Source organism: Daphnia pulicaria, chromosome 7 (assembly GCF_021234035.1).
Source record: "Daphnia pulicaria isolate SC F1-1A chromosome 7, SC_F0-13Bv2, whole genome shotgun sequence".
NCBI classification, from domain to species: domain Eukaryota; kingdom Metazoa; phylum Arthropoda; class Branchiopoda; order Diplostraca; family Daphniidae; genus Daphnia; species Daphnia pulicaria.
Window position 1 is genome coordinate 13,151,005 of NC_060919.1, and position 13,879 is coordinate 13,164,883.

A 13,879-nucleotide genomic window follows, 5' to 3' on the forward strand; every position below is an offset into this window, starting at 1 on the left:
AAATCGATTATAATCGCGATTTTGATCAAAATATTATTGTTCAGGAAATTTTTCGATTTGGTAATTCTTTTTATTTCATTTGAAAGACGAAATTGACTGATTTTGTGGGGAATCACGAATAATTGGTGTAATCTGATGACAACTCAACAGTTAAAAAGCTATCACCTACTTCCGCTATACTTCCGGAAACTTTTCACAAAACCTTCAAGTGAGCTTTGCTCTCTATTCAGTTTTAAAGCTTTCAAGCTTAATTATTTGTATTTGCCGAGTATAACGTAACGATTTAAATAAATAATTAAAAGCGCACATTCTCTATTGGCTACCGATTTCATCTTTCTAGCCACCCAGCGGTAGATGCTGAAAATGCGTCATCTTTTTTTACCACGTTTGCCGAACAGGAAAGGACCTAGTATTACTCGATAAATCTTTAAATAATTTAATACTGTGTTAGCAAAACTTGGTATTGTTTTGCAGAAAACTTCTGACAATCAATCAAGTAAAATCCGTCTACTAAAATATAAACACAAGGCAGGTTATATTTGTTCCGGCATATATTTATTGTTTATACCTTTTATTTCTTGATGGAGAGTTTTTTTTCGTAATCTGCCAAAAGATGGATCCGTGTCTATTTTCCGGATGATGTATGGAAACGGTGAAAAAATTCGCATAAAATATTTAAACAAACGTTTCTCAATCTCACCAAGTACGAGACCTTGGCAATTCCGACGTGTACATTCGGCCATGTGTTTCTATATCCAGCCAAGTATCCGCTGGTTTTAGTTTACCAAGAAGTCAACCGCAACCGAAATAACGGGAGGCTGGAGGATTGATGATGGAAGATGGAAAAGGACATGCCAGCAGCAACCAGCAGTATACGGATGCCTCGACTGCATTCAAAGAACAGATATGTATAGTGTGTTGCAGTTCAAGTGCGAGATGTCTTCTGTGTGGATTGTATGGAGATTGCCCTCGGTGCCAGTTGATTTCCCTCGATCTTTTTAGGAGAAGAAAAAGAATCCGCACTCCAGTGGGCGCGCAACTTCTGCATCGCTACAACACACTTGTGCACTTGTTTTCTCTTTACAATAAAAAAGAGATTTTTTCTTCTTCCTTTTGAAAACGAGGAATACATTGGGGCGGTCACTTTTGGCACTGCCCAGCTATTGGAACATAGAACAGTGTCAGTCGGTGGTGGGAGGTCCAGCTGGCCATTTGTTCTTCGGTGCTTTTCACAGTGTCAAAATGGAACGACATAAAAGTGAACTGATTTTCAAACTAAATTTCAGGACAATAATGACCAACCATCAGCGAGTGCTGTGCGATTCTCACAGGGAAATTAAATTAAACTGATAGACGAATATGACGGCAAATAGCAACGACAGTGCTGAGTATTTGTGGGCGATCAACGCCACCCGCTGGTTTGTCGGTGACAGCAACGAGACGCTGGGCATCGATTGGGACGATTGGGACGTGTCGCTGTGGACGCCGGAGCAGCGCCAACTTCTGGAACGTGGCGGGGTCTCTCGCCGAATTCACGTCGCCCTTGGCGTCCTCCTCATTTCATCGTCCTCTTCGGTTTCGCCGCCAATTCCACCATCCTCTACGTCTTTTCCAGGTACTCGTCGTTTTTTTCCTCAATTTGATAATGGACAACCCATTCTCAGATTGTGAATCGCAGGTTCAAACGGTTGAGGACGCCGGCCAACGTGTTCATCATCAACTTGACCATCTGCGATTTCTTCGCCTGTTGTCTCCACCCACTGGCCGTCTACTCGGCGTTCAGGGGCCGCTGGTCTTTAGGTCAAACAGGTACTTGATACGTAATGTCATTCGATCCTGTATAGTTTGTGCGTTCTAAAAATGGCCTCCAACTGAAATGCGATAGACGAGAAGAAGAAGTGAGAAGCGTCTCTCTGTTGCTGGTGGCCATGGCTGCGGGGTAACGTTAGACGGTTCACAGATTTCATAGACTTCAAGCAGACTCTTGAATGAGACTTTGGGAAGCTGATAGCATAACTGCAAGCAGATCCAAGAATGGGCCACCTGACTATAAAGCCTGCCAGAACTGCTGCAGCAGACGATATAGGGATAGACGAGAAAAATTGGAAGACCGGATGCCCGGCACCGAGATCCTGGTACGCGCCGATTTGCCGATTTCTGAATGACGGGCTGCGCCAAAGCAGCAACTGACGGGAATAAGAATCAAGTGTCTTGCTGCACCAAAGATGGCAAGAAAACGGAAACAAATCACGAGCCCAACGCAACTCCCCCCTTCCCTTTCTTGCGCGCGAATCGATGATTCCGACATGATTTCACCTTGAGATATTCACTTTCGGAAGGAAGATTCCGTTACTGCATGTTATTCACAGTGACGCAATCGATTTTCCCAGCTTCTTCCTTATATACACTCCGCTTGTTTTGTGGAGTCACAATCCGTTTAGCACACCTATTTAGTTTTTTTTTTCACACTTAGCCTGGCCGCGGATGCTGGATTTGTACAATGCTTCCTCTAATATTTCTCCTTGTTAATTGGCGACACGTGCTACGGTGTGTTGAAGGTTGGCTGGAATAAACGCGACGAGCTGAGGGGCGCTTCACTGATTCGCTAACGAATCAATGAATCCACAGATTTCCTCTCTGCTCTCGCTCTCGAGGGCGCTCACCATTTCTTTTCTTCGAGAGGTTGACGAGTTTCTTGTCATCTCCGCAAAACAAAAATGAAAGGCAGACAGGAAGCCATGTCCTCCTTCAACTCATCCAGTCCTCCCGCCTATTGATCGCGTTTAGTTGAACGCGGATGAAAATCGACCAGGTTTCGGAACTACTACACTGCAGGGCCCTTTGAGACCCAGTTGTATAAATATTCAGTTTCATCTCGATAGCTGCTGGTACATAACGACCAAAGAGACGAGAGCTTCTTTTCAAAATTCTATCATCGCTGCTGCTGGGTGGGGGAGAGGAACGTTTGACGGACGGCCGAATTTTGTATATTCCATATTGTATGTACCAGTGAAATATTGATTATTACGATCTCGATTATTGTTTCTATGACGACTTTCCGTAAATATTTCGTATATCTTTGAATCATTTTGATTACTAAACTTTGTCTTTGAAGGCTGCAATTTGTATGGGATGGGCGTCGCTTTTTTCGGACTCAACAGCATCGTGACCCTGTCGGCCATCGCCTGTGAGCGCTACATCGTCATCACGTCCAGCAGTTGCCGCCTGGCTGTCGCCAAGTGGCGGATAACTCGTCGACAAGCGCAAAAATTGAATTTAATATTCTTCGCATGCATAATATATAAAGTACTTGAACCGGCTCATGCAGAGTTTCGTATAATGTATCATGCTGGGTGAGGGGGTGGTTATAGAGCTCTTTGCAAATGAACCGAAATTTATTGGCTTGGATCATAGCATCATGGGCGGAAATGAAACGCGCAGAATAAATAGCGACTATGTTTGCCTTAACGATGTCTAAATGAGCGTCGAATGTACTTCAGAGCTGCTCCTTATTAGCATTTCATTTGCATATCCAAAGAAACGATGCCCGGGACTAACACAAAACCAAAACAAATGCAGCGAACGTACTACTTTGAAGTATCGTCAGCATGACTCTCTACCGAGTTCACGACGTTTGTCTCAACTAAAGATCTTACATGTATGATACGCGGGCTAGTCAATGAGAGGATCACAATTTTGATTGTTGTCCTACTGTTGTCCTATTGTTGTCCAACTGCGATGAGCAAACCAGTTTTAATTGTAAAACAGTTTCTGGGGGATTAAACATTTGATAAGAAACGGAACAAACATTCATTTTAAAGGCTTGTGCTGGGATTTGGCTCCATTGCGCCGCTCTGGTGACTCCGCCCTGGATGCTGGGATGGTCATCCTACGAGCCGGAAGGAGTTCTAGTCACCTGCTCCTGGGATTACACGACCAGGACCCTGTCCAATCGGCTCTACTATTTGTACCTTTTATTACTCGGATTCGTCCTGCCCGTCTCCGTTTTGACGTTTTGCTACGCGGCCATTTTCCGGTTCATTTTCCACAGTTCAAAGGAGATGACCCGGCTGGTCATGGCCAGTCACGTCAAATCGCCGTTCAGCACCAATTCGACTTCATTCCGCAAACGGCGGAGGCAAACGGACGTCCGGACGGCGCTGATAATTTTATCGCTGGCCATGCTCTGCTACACGGCCTGGACACCTTACGCCATCGTCAGTCTCATCGGCCAGTTCGGTCCGGTTGACGAAGACGGCCAGCCCAAGAAACTGTCGCCCATGGCAACGGCCATCCCGGCCTTCCTGGCCAAAACGGCCATCGTTTGCGATCCTTTGGTTTACGGGTTTTCCAGTCCGCATTTCCGCTCTTCGGTCCGCCAGATTCTGAACAGCGGCGGATTGTGGGGAGGTCATTCGAATAACGCGATTGCCGGCCTGACGAGAGTTCAAACGAATCCGAATTGCCAGCTGTCTCACGTCAATTCCGTCGCCGTCCTGTCATCCAACCGATTCAGATTGAACAAAGATCTTTCCGTTTCAGTCAACAAACTAATGGTGTGTTCAGAATTGCTCCAGCATCAGCAGAGTATTCCATTCCAGCCAGTTGTTGGCGGTCAGCTCCGCAAAAGTATAACATTTACAAATTGAATTGAATTATCTCACGTATTACATCGATTTTTAGTATCCCATGATGAGCAGGTACAAAGTACAGACGTCGCCTGGATGAGAGCCGCCGAGCCGATTCCACTGACGGGCCAACTCATCTAATGCCCAGCAACCAGCCCGTTGTCCCGTCTCATTCCGCTTTTTTTCCAGAGCAGTTATTCACTCATCCGCAAAGTTTTTTGCCCAAAGAGCCGGAGAACGATCCTTACAAAGACACTTGCTTCTGAGTTTAACAAGGTGCTGGCCCACCTGTTGAGTTCATTTTTAAAAATGCATTTTGATTCCAAAAACGATCGACAAAATATTATTAGCCTAACGTATGTCCGGTTGCCCATCATTTTATTTCCCTCCTGATTTTATTCCCGAATGATGTATTAGCGATGTGGCCTATTTTAAATTTAGTTTGAGTTCGATTACACGCACGAATTGTAAAACCGGCCAATAATAATAATAGGCTACTCGGAAATATAGACAACAATGTCCTGGATGAATTGAACAAAACACTGGAAGAAAGAAAAATTCCGGTGGCGAGCCAGCAGCAATCCGAGCAGGAGCAGTCGTCGCGGCGTATGATAACAAACAACTTTTTGGCTTACATAAAAGATAAAACTTTACGTCCGATGTACATATGGTTTTCATAAATTAAAACTCGACATGTAAGTGATGTAACCGATGAATTTGACGTGCCGTTAACGGAGAGGATTTGTGGTGAATGGGTAGTGAAGCACGCTGTCGCACATTCCGGGCAAAAAACAATGTTGGCCAATGTAAACGTATGTTCATTTTGGGACGGTTCGCATTGGTTAATTGAAATTGGGCCATGGCTCAAAAAATAATGGGATTTCGTTTTCAAAAAGCCAAGTCAATATGAATTTTGTGCCAAGTTTAGATAGTCAGTGTTAACCAATGTAGGGGAGACTGGAGTAAGCCGGGACGGTTTTCTTCCCCCCCCCCTCCCATATCTCCCAATTTAATCACCCTATTTTATTTGATTTTTTAGAATTTTATTTGATTTTTTAAAATGAAAACACGAATTATAAGTTTTCTGTTTTTTTCCCCTCGATTCCCCTCACCAGTGTTGCCATATCTCAAAAACCTTTACTTTCCTTGAACGGAAAAGGGAGAAAGAGAAAAGGTATAGATTTTTTCTTCTTTCACTTTATTTTATTTTCATCTTATGTGTGGTGTCCCACAATTCAGTCTAATTTTGAAAGTATGCACAAGCTTCCATCCAATTGCCATTAACAGCACAGAGTTGGAATTGTTGTTGTTAAAGGTGGGAGCCCATCCCAATGTTGTTGACTAAAACAACTCTACCCCACTTCACATACTGGCAACTAAAGAATCAAGAAATTGCCGAATTTGGTCTTAATGCATTTCAGAGCTACACCAACAATGGTTTAAAAATTTCACCAAGACGGTTGAAGTGTTTTTGGACAGCAAACAACACCACCAATTCCATGACTATCCAAACTTTGATGGTCTACTTGCATGGAAGCTCTTACGTCGGATGCAGTACCCAGATCCTGGGTTACAATGTTTGCTATTTACCACCTTTAAAAAAGTCCCCTCTCTAACCTGCATGGCTGCTTTAATAGTACGAAAGCATAATATTGGTTATGAAGACATCCCCATTATTCTTCAGTCCGTTGTAATACAATTACACTTCATAATCTTGGTGAATAACCTTTGTGCGACCGACAGCCCAAAAGGGAGGCAAGTGAATTTCTTATCCTCCCAACAAAAACGGAGAAATTTTTTGAGCTCTTTTAGTACCGGAACGAACAGAGGTTGGCGTCTTTAATGTCTATCTTAGTCTTAAAGTCTCCTGGTTCTAAATGCTGTTTGACTGCGTCGAGGCCTTCCATTTTAAAAAGGAAGTATGCGACGAAGTTGTTGAGTGCTTTCAAAGTAACAGTGGGCCTATAGCCCCCCCCCCGCTTTCTTGGGTATTACGAAAAGTGCGCTTTTTAGCGCCCTTCCGTCTGAATCGGGCCCTTCTCAATGGCATTCTTTTCTAATAAGCTAACGAACCGCTTCCTTGTTGCATATCTTGGCAATTTCCCCTGCCATACATATCATCGGCGGTGTGAAGGATTGGAAAGGTACGGACACAAAATAAATGCGAAGGCCATATGAAATGATCGAAAGAAACCACGGGTCCGACGACAAACGCCTCCAGTTTGTCTGGAAATAACGTAACCTACCACCACTCAACGAGGCTGAAGGGGACATACCTTTTCCTTTGGACACCGCTTCGGTCGTTCTCGAAGAATTATTGCCCTCTGCCACTTGTCGATTCTTAAACGTGTTACCGGGCCTGAAGCTGCTTTGGTGGGTCTGGACCTGGTGGTTCACGACGGTTTAACTTTTCGTTTTTATCCACTTCTTTCAGCATGGCTTCGAGGAAGCGCTTAATACTGACGAACCTGTTTGTTTGCTCGAAAAGGATTTTGGGTCCTTCAACAAGTAGTCATATCGAGGGTCTGTATGGTTGAGGATGTTCTGGCGTCTTCTACGAGAGATGTTGTAGGACACTGTTACCGTTAGCTCCGAGGAAACTTTGACATTTTCTGACACCTCTTCCATGTCCATCGGGCGACCTCCCTACTAAGACATGGACGTCCATGGTATAGCCATGGGATGTAAATTTTGGGATCTGGTACATCCCATTTTACATACAATGGATGTACGGGGAACATCCTAATTACCTTCCCCTCGACGTACTGTGGGGTATATCCAAAGTACGTCCAAAATTTTCTGTAGTTAGGATCATCATTCCAATTGACATAAATAATTTAGGGTTACACCACCTTTATTTCTTTCTATACTTTTCTCTCCTCTTTCCCTTTATTCATTATATATCAGGAATTCATTTTATTTAAGAAGCTGTGACTATTTCGGGAATCGAACCCGGACCGTCTGAGTGGAAGGCTAGTGCTATACAGCTACGCCACAATAGCTATATATATTTTAGCATAGTTTTATTAAAGGAGTTTGTTACTTAATCGACTGTTTAGAAAGGGCATAGCATAACACACATTAGTAAGGTTTTATCTTAACGTACACTCACTTCCATTAATATGGTATACAGGCATTGCGAAAAACAACGCACCTATTTTGGACACAGTGGTGTACAGCCTTTGTTGTTTGTTATCGAGAGGGAAGGGTTAGATTTTTTTCTTTGTAAGAAAGAAGAATTTTGGTTAAAGCCAAAATAGGTGCGTTGTTTTTCGCAATGACTGTATACCATATTGATGGAAGTAAGTGTACATATAAAAGTTCTTCTTCTACTTTTAAAGGGTGATTTACGCCTTTACAGTTGGATTTTTACATAAGATACGAGTAACCTGAGCCCCGTTCAAATCCGGGGAACTTTTGTCTAGCGTAAAGTCGTACTTTTTTGCTATTCGCTTTTCTGTAGATTAATCATCTGCCCGTGTAATAGATTTTATCGTGGGAAATCTGCCCAGTACCTTACTTGAAGATTTCGTCATCACGGCGAGACACCTGGTGGTGATGCTGGTTGTTGCGTCACAAAAAAGAGCGCGTCATCACGGCGACGACATCTGGTGGTGGGCATGTTAGAGCATGTTCCATTTTGGGGGAGGAGCCTGTGTTGACACATTGTTGACACATGAATAAGCCCCTCCCCCAAAAGCTTGTTCTTTTATTATATATGGATTAGGGGACCATTTTAAAATATATATATATTTAAACTAATAACTGTCATACACATTAACAGTTGTAGCACATTTTTTTTTATTTACGTACAGAAGTCCGTAGCGTGTTTACTAATAAAGAAACTTAGGAATAAGTAAATTATAATAATAAAAATAAGTTTATTTTTTTCATTTATCATGTTTATTTAAGAAAGTTAAGTTCTTAACGGATAAATAATGCTGCTGGTAAAAGAAGAAAAGTAAAAAGATGTATATTTAATCGAAGATACGTTAAGGTGCGTCTACACTAGGGTCATTCCATCCCGACTCGAATTTTTTCGTCGCGGAAAAAAATAGAAATTGATGATTTTTTTACAGCGTGTTCCTTGTGCATCGATTATGCACTCTGTGAAATTTCAGATTTTTAATTCAAATAGGAAGCTGCGAAATCGGAATCAAAGTTTCCGGTTTTGAATTAAATTTGCAAGCGTAAATAGCGGTTTTGCTCGTTTTTCGACCGTTTCTACTTACGGCATCGAAAAAAAAAATACATGGAAAAATCGGAAATAATTCAGGCTTTCCGAATATGTATTTAAAAATCAAATTATGTTTTATTAAATCACCTTAATACTTATTTTAAATTTTAAATTTTAAATCCATTTAGATAAAATCTCGTTGGGTGTAGAGACTCGAAATTTTTATGGTTTATAGATATCAATAATGTTTATCGTCATAAAAATTTTCAGCGTCCGCCAGACCGGCGTGAATTAGTTATCATTGATTTAAAATGAAAAGTTAGCGCTATCTCTTAACACAGGATCTCCCCTTAATCGAGCCTTGGGCAACTCCCTAGACGCATATCCCTTGGGGACTCTCCCCCTTCTAGAACTTTTGTCCTATGTTAAAGGATAGGGCTATCTTATAAAATTAAATCAATCATAACTAATTCACGCCTGTCTGGCGGACGCTGAAAATTTTTATGACGATAAACATTATTGATATCTATAAACCATAAAAATTTCAAGTCTCTACACCCAACGAGATTTTATCTGAATGCATTTAAAATTCAAAATTTAAAATAAGTATTAGGGTAACTTAATAAAACATAATTTAATTTTTGAATACAGATTCGGAAAGCCTGAATTATTTCCGATTTTTCCATGCATTTTGTTTTTCAATGCCGTAAGTAGAAACGGTCGAAAAACGAGTAAAACCGCTATTTCCGCATGCAAATTTAATTCAAAACCGGAAACTTTGGTTCCTATTTCACAGCTTCCTGTTTGAATTAAAAATCTGAGATTTCACAGAGTGCATCATCGATGCATAACAAACACACTGTAAAAAAATCATCAGTTTCTATTTTTTTCCGCGACGAAAAAATTCGAGTTGGGATGGAATGACCCACTAGCAGTTTTTACAGACATAAAGACACCGAATTACGATCGTAAATTGTCTGTAAAACGGCTAGTGTAGACGCAGCATTAGATAGATATTAATACACAAGCTTTCATCTTTTTTGGATGAGAACTGTACGTACACCAAACATACTTCTGGTACATTCAGTGAATGTACTTGATGGTATGTCCATTGTACATGTTTTTCATATACTGTTGGGATCAAAGAATTTCTTCATTTTTTATCCATTTATGTACATACTGGTAGCGTACCCTGAACATCCACATGGGATGAGGGACGCCAACATCCCGTTGTACATACCTGGGATATCGCTTGGATGGCGCGTCTTAGTAGGGGCACGAATTTTAACGATACTAAACATTTACAGCTGTAATTGAAACATCAAAGACAATACTTGGCACTCTCAAGACATCAAATGTTTTTGTACAACAGCTCTTTTCATCAAATATTCCAGCACGATATGCAGCCGCAAAAAAACTACATTTCACAAGTAAGTAAGCGTCAACTTATCCTTACGCGAGAAACAGTATACAATACCGCAATCCTTCTTGTTATGTTTATCGATGATCCCAATAATTTATTCAAGTGCTTTGGCGTTGGTAGTCTTTGGTATTAAAGTCAATTTCAGATTAGTTCTCAGATAACAATTAATTGATCTAGGGACACTAAGAAATAACTATTTCGACTAAAAATTATTATTTGAAATACTATATAACTATTACACAAGGAGAATATTAAAAAGAAATAGACGACTTTATCCTGCATTGCGTGTAAGGATTGGCTGTAGCCGTCAATGCTATTATCGGAAAATTTGTGGAAAATGTTCGCAACAATCCCAACTTTCCGCAATCCTTTCTAGAAAGAAAATTACAATTACGAAAAAAAACAAGTAATTTTAATTTATGTCAAATCACTTAAAATCCCAACCGACAAGTGCTTCGCCAATGATAAATCGCTCAAAATAGCCTTCTATGTAAAGGGCATTCATAACTTGTCGCAGTCTGCTGCGTTCTCAAAAATCATTCAAAGACATTACACATTTCTCGTGTGTTAAATTGAAAATTTTACTGAATTATAACTTTCATTTGTTAATTCACTGGATTAGTTCATTTATGTTCTTGCCTGACCAGCTCATCTTGATTTCGACTGTGGTCGTCGCAAAGAGGCAATAAGTCTAAACCTATACTCTGCAAACTTAACGCCGGAAAAATTGCATTAAAAGTTCACCTTTGTGAATTTACCGCCGGAGGAAATGCGTAAAATCTTGCATTGGCTAAATACAACCGGTGGCCATGAGATATAAACTTCAACTTTGCATTATGATCGCCTGGTTCGTTTCGCTTCAACTTTTTTGCTTCTTTATTTTCTGCCCTTAAACACAACAGAATTTATTTTGGGGATTTATAAGGGCTAATTTGTTTTCCTCTTTCTTAATTAAAAAATTTAGGAAATGAAACAAAGGGTCAGATTGACGTCCAGTAAATAAAAAAAAAATTATTTTTTGATTTCTTATGTAGAATACAGCGGCTGAACAAAAAGCCTAATGATAAATTTAATTTGTTACTCAGACAGACCACAAATTAAAAATTTCGACGCCAGCCCGAAAAAACTGTTCATTGGCGACCTTTCCAACGAGTCAATTGAAAAAAAAACTGTACAAAAAGAATGTCTTTGGTCAATTATCCCTTAATAGAGGCTCGTCATCCCATTAAAATACTTATGTGGGACAAGAGAGAAGAAGCCCCAAATCCAGAATGTCCTTCCGATTTTTCGGATTTTTCGATTGCAGTAAGTCCCAAGTAGTACGCAAAAATGTACATGAACTTACAAAAAAAGAAGTTTGCTTACAAAGAGTAGAAATACATTAATCATATGTACACAATACATTAATTACATTATTTCACACAAGATGATTTACAATTCCTACCTGAAATCTGAATACATGTGATAAATAGCCGTGTCGCAAGTCTACTAGCATATTCCCTCATTCAACCATGTCTACTATATAGTACTATGTAACGAAGATACAACGGAGTTCAAGTTCAGGTGATATCAAGCGATATCAAGGTTAAAAATTCAACGTTAACGAAAGTGGGGCTCTTTATCACTATTCATACGGGAATGTGAAGGAAAAACTTCTTGGTGAACTTAAAATTTTTCCAGGCTTTTAATTGCAATACAGTACCACCTACGAAATTTGTACTCCGTACGAAATTGTTACACCGTACCAATTTCATCCGCTTTTAACACGGCGTCTTATGGCACTACATGTCTCTAGTTTTTTATGTTTAATTAGAGAACTATAAATTTGTTCGTAACAATTGTTTGGAGATAGGGTTAAAACTAAATTGTGTACAGTATCCTACAAAAAAAATCCGAACGGCGATTTTTTTGTTTTAAGCCACCTATCCATGTATCGGGAAACTGTGTTTGGCTTTTTTACATAAAGTTAGGGGGCTAGGAACAAAGCGAAAGGTGGGAAGAAAGTAATTTCTGGAATAGCCTTAGGCTCGTTGTCAATTTTTGGAAAAGTGACGAGAAAACTTAAAGGCTGCGGGAATAATTCGTTGTTCATTTTTTCGCGCCATGACAATTCCAGACAGCCTGTCTGATTTTGCTCGTATTTGGGGGGGGGGGGGGTGGAGACATGGCCATGGGCTAATTGAGCCTATAACTCCTTTTTTCATTCTTCCCAGTTCCCACCATTCGCTTTGTTCCTTGCCTTCCGAATTTAGGTCTAAAGCTAAACAGTTTCCCGAAATATGGATAGGTGGCTCAAAACAAAAAAATCGCCGTTCGGATTTTTTAGTAGGATACTGTACATGACATAACGTTTTTATTTTTTAATTTTAATTTCCCTAACCCTTGTTAGTGGCAGCAGCTGTAAAAATTTCGCCGATCGATTGTTGCGGGTGTTCGCGGTACATTTCTTATGGTGTTTCCGAAAAAGATCCTAATTTTAAAAATTATTTAAAAATCACGGTTGCATCGGCTCCCCAGCCGTGTTGGCTACCGGAAGCGCTCATCATTCCACCGAGTCCAGGGTTTACATGGTTGCTAATAACAAAAACAAAAAATACAAAGTAGGCATATACAGTCGATGGATGTTGGAGAGTGCCAGGACTTGCTCGCCCTGTTCAATGCCCCACAAGAGTCACGAGAACCGAAGACTATGGACGACGTGCCGCTAAACGAAAGACACTGGACACCGCTTCGTAAGGGGCGGATCCAAATTCAACCTGAACAAATTATGAAAATTAATATTTTGGGCTTCCAATTACTTTTTTTTAGAAAAATCCTGAAAATCACCTGGGACTCAAGACTGCAGTGGCTCTATCGCTGAATTCAAACACTTTGACGTAGTGATCTTTGAATCCAGTGATGAAAAAATTCCCACCTTGTCGTTGGTATCCTCGTGTACTCGATGCCGGCCATTGGGTCGTTGCCCACCGCCAGACACATGACGGCCGTCGCCTGGTGACCGCCACTCAATTAGCCAGTGCTGCTGGATTTACGAAGGTCCCAGATGCTGACCTGACTGCCGGCCGCGGCGCTTAGCACGGCGCTGCTCTGGCCACTCATTTAGTTGATCAACGTCTCGCCCTGTGGGAGCTGTAGACTTCGAGTTTTGGTCGTATTGGCCCTCGGCTATTGCCTCAAATCCCAAACTTTTACGTAGGCGGATGATGCGGTAAAGACGAGCCTAGTTTCCTGCGAATACTTGACGGCCACCACATCGTTGGGGTGACGATCCATCGACTGGATTTCAATCCCGAAATGGAGATCCAAAATTTTGACGGTCTAATCTAACCGTTCAAAATAAAAGAAAATCGTCATTATTTTGGATTGGAACCCAAAACATGTTTTCATTTCAAATTACCTTTTGAAGCTGAGAAGAGATTGCTGGCATCCGTGGCCCAAATGGAAAGTTCTGCCTGGCAATGCCATTTGTATGTCTGTGTGTAGGTTAGAGGTGATTAATTGCTGAGTTAAAAAGAATGATTGAAAAGGAAAAAAGGAATGTAATCACAACAACTAAAGATAATAGTCGGTGCAGCAAAAAAAAGAAAAAGATATACTTGGAACATGCACTGTAAGCTATTATTATTGCAATAAACCCTTGAAACAACTCTG

The 13,879-nt window shown here is 40.9% G+C and overlaps 1 pseudogene; it reads left to right on the forward strand.

Annotated features, from left to right (window-relative positions):
* Positions 1-1,315: 1,315 nt before the first annotated feature.
* Positions 1,316-5,044, forward strand: LOC124348577 (annotated as a pseudogene).
* The last annotated feature ends 8,835 nt before the right edge of the window (positions 5,045-13,879 follow it).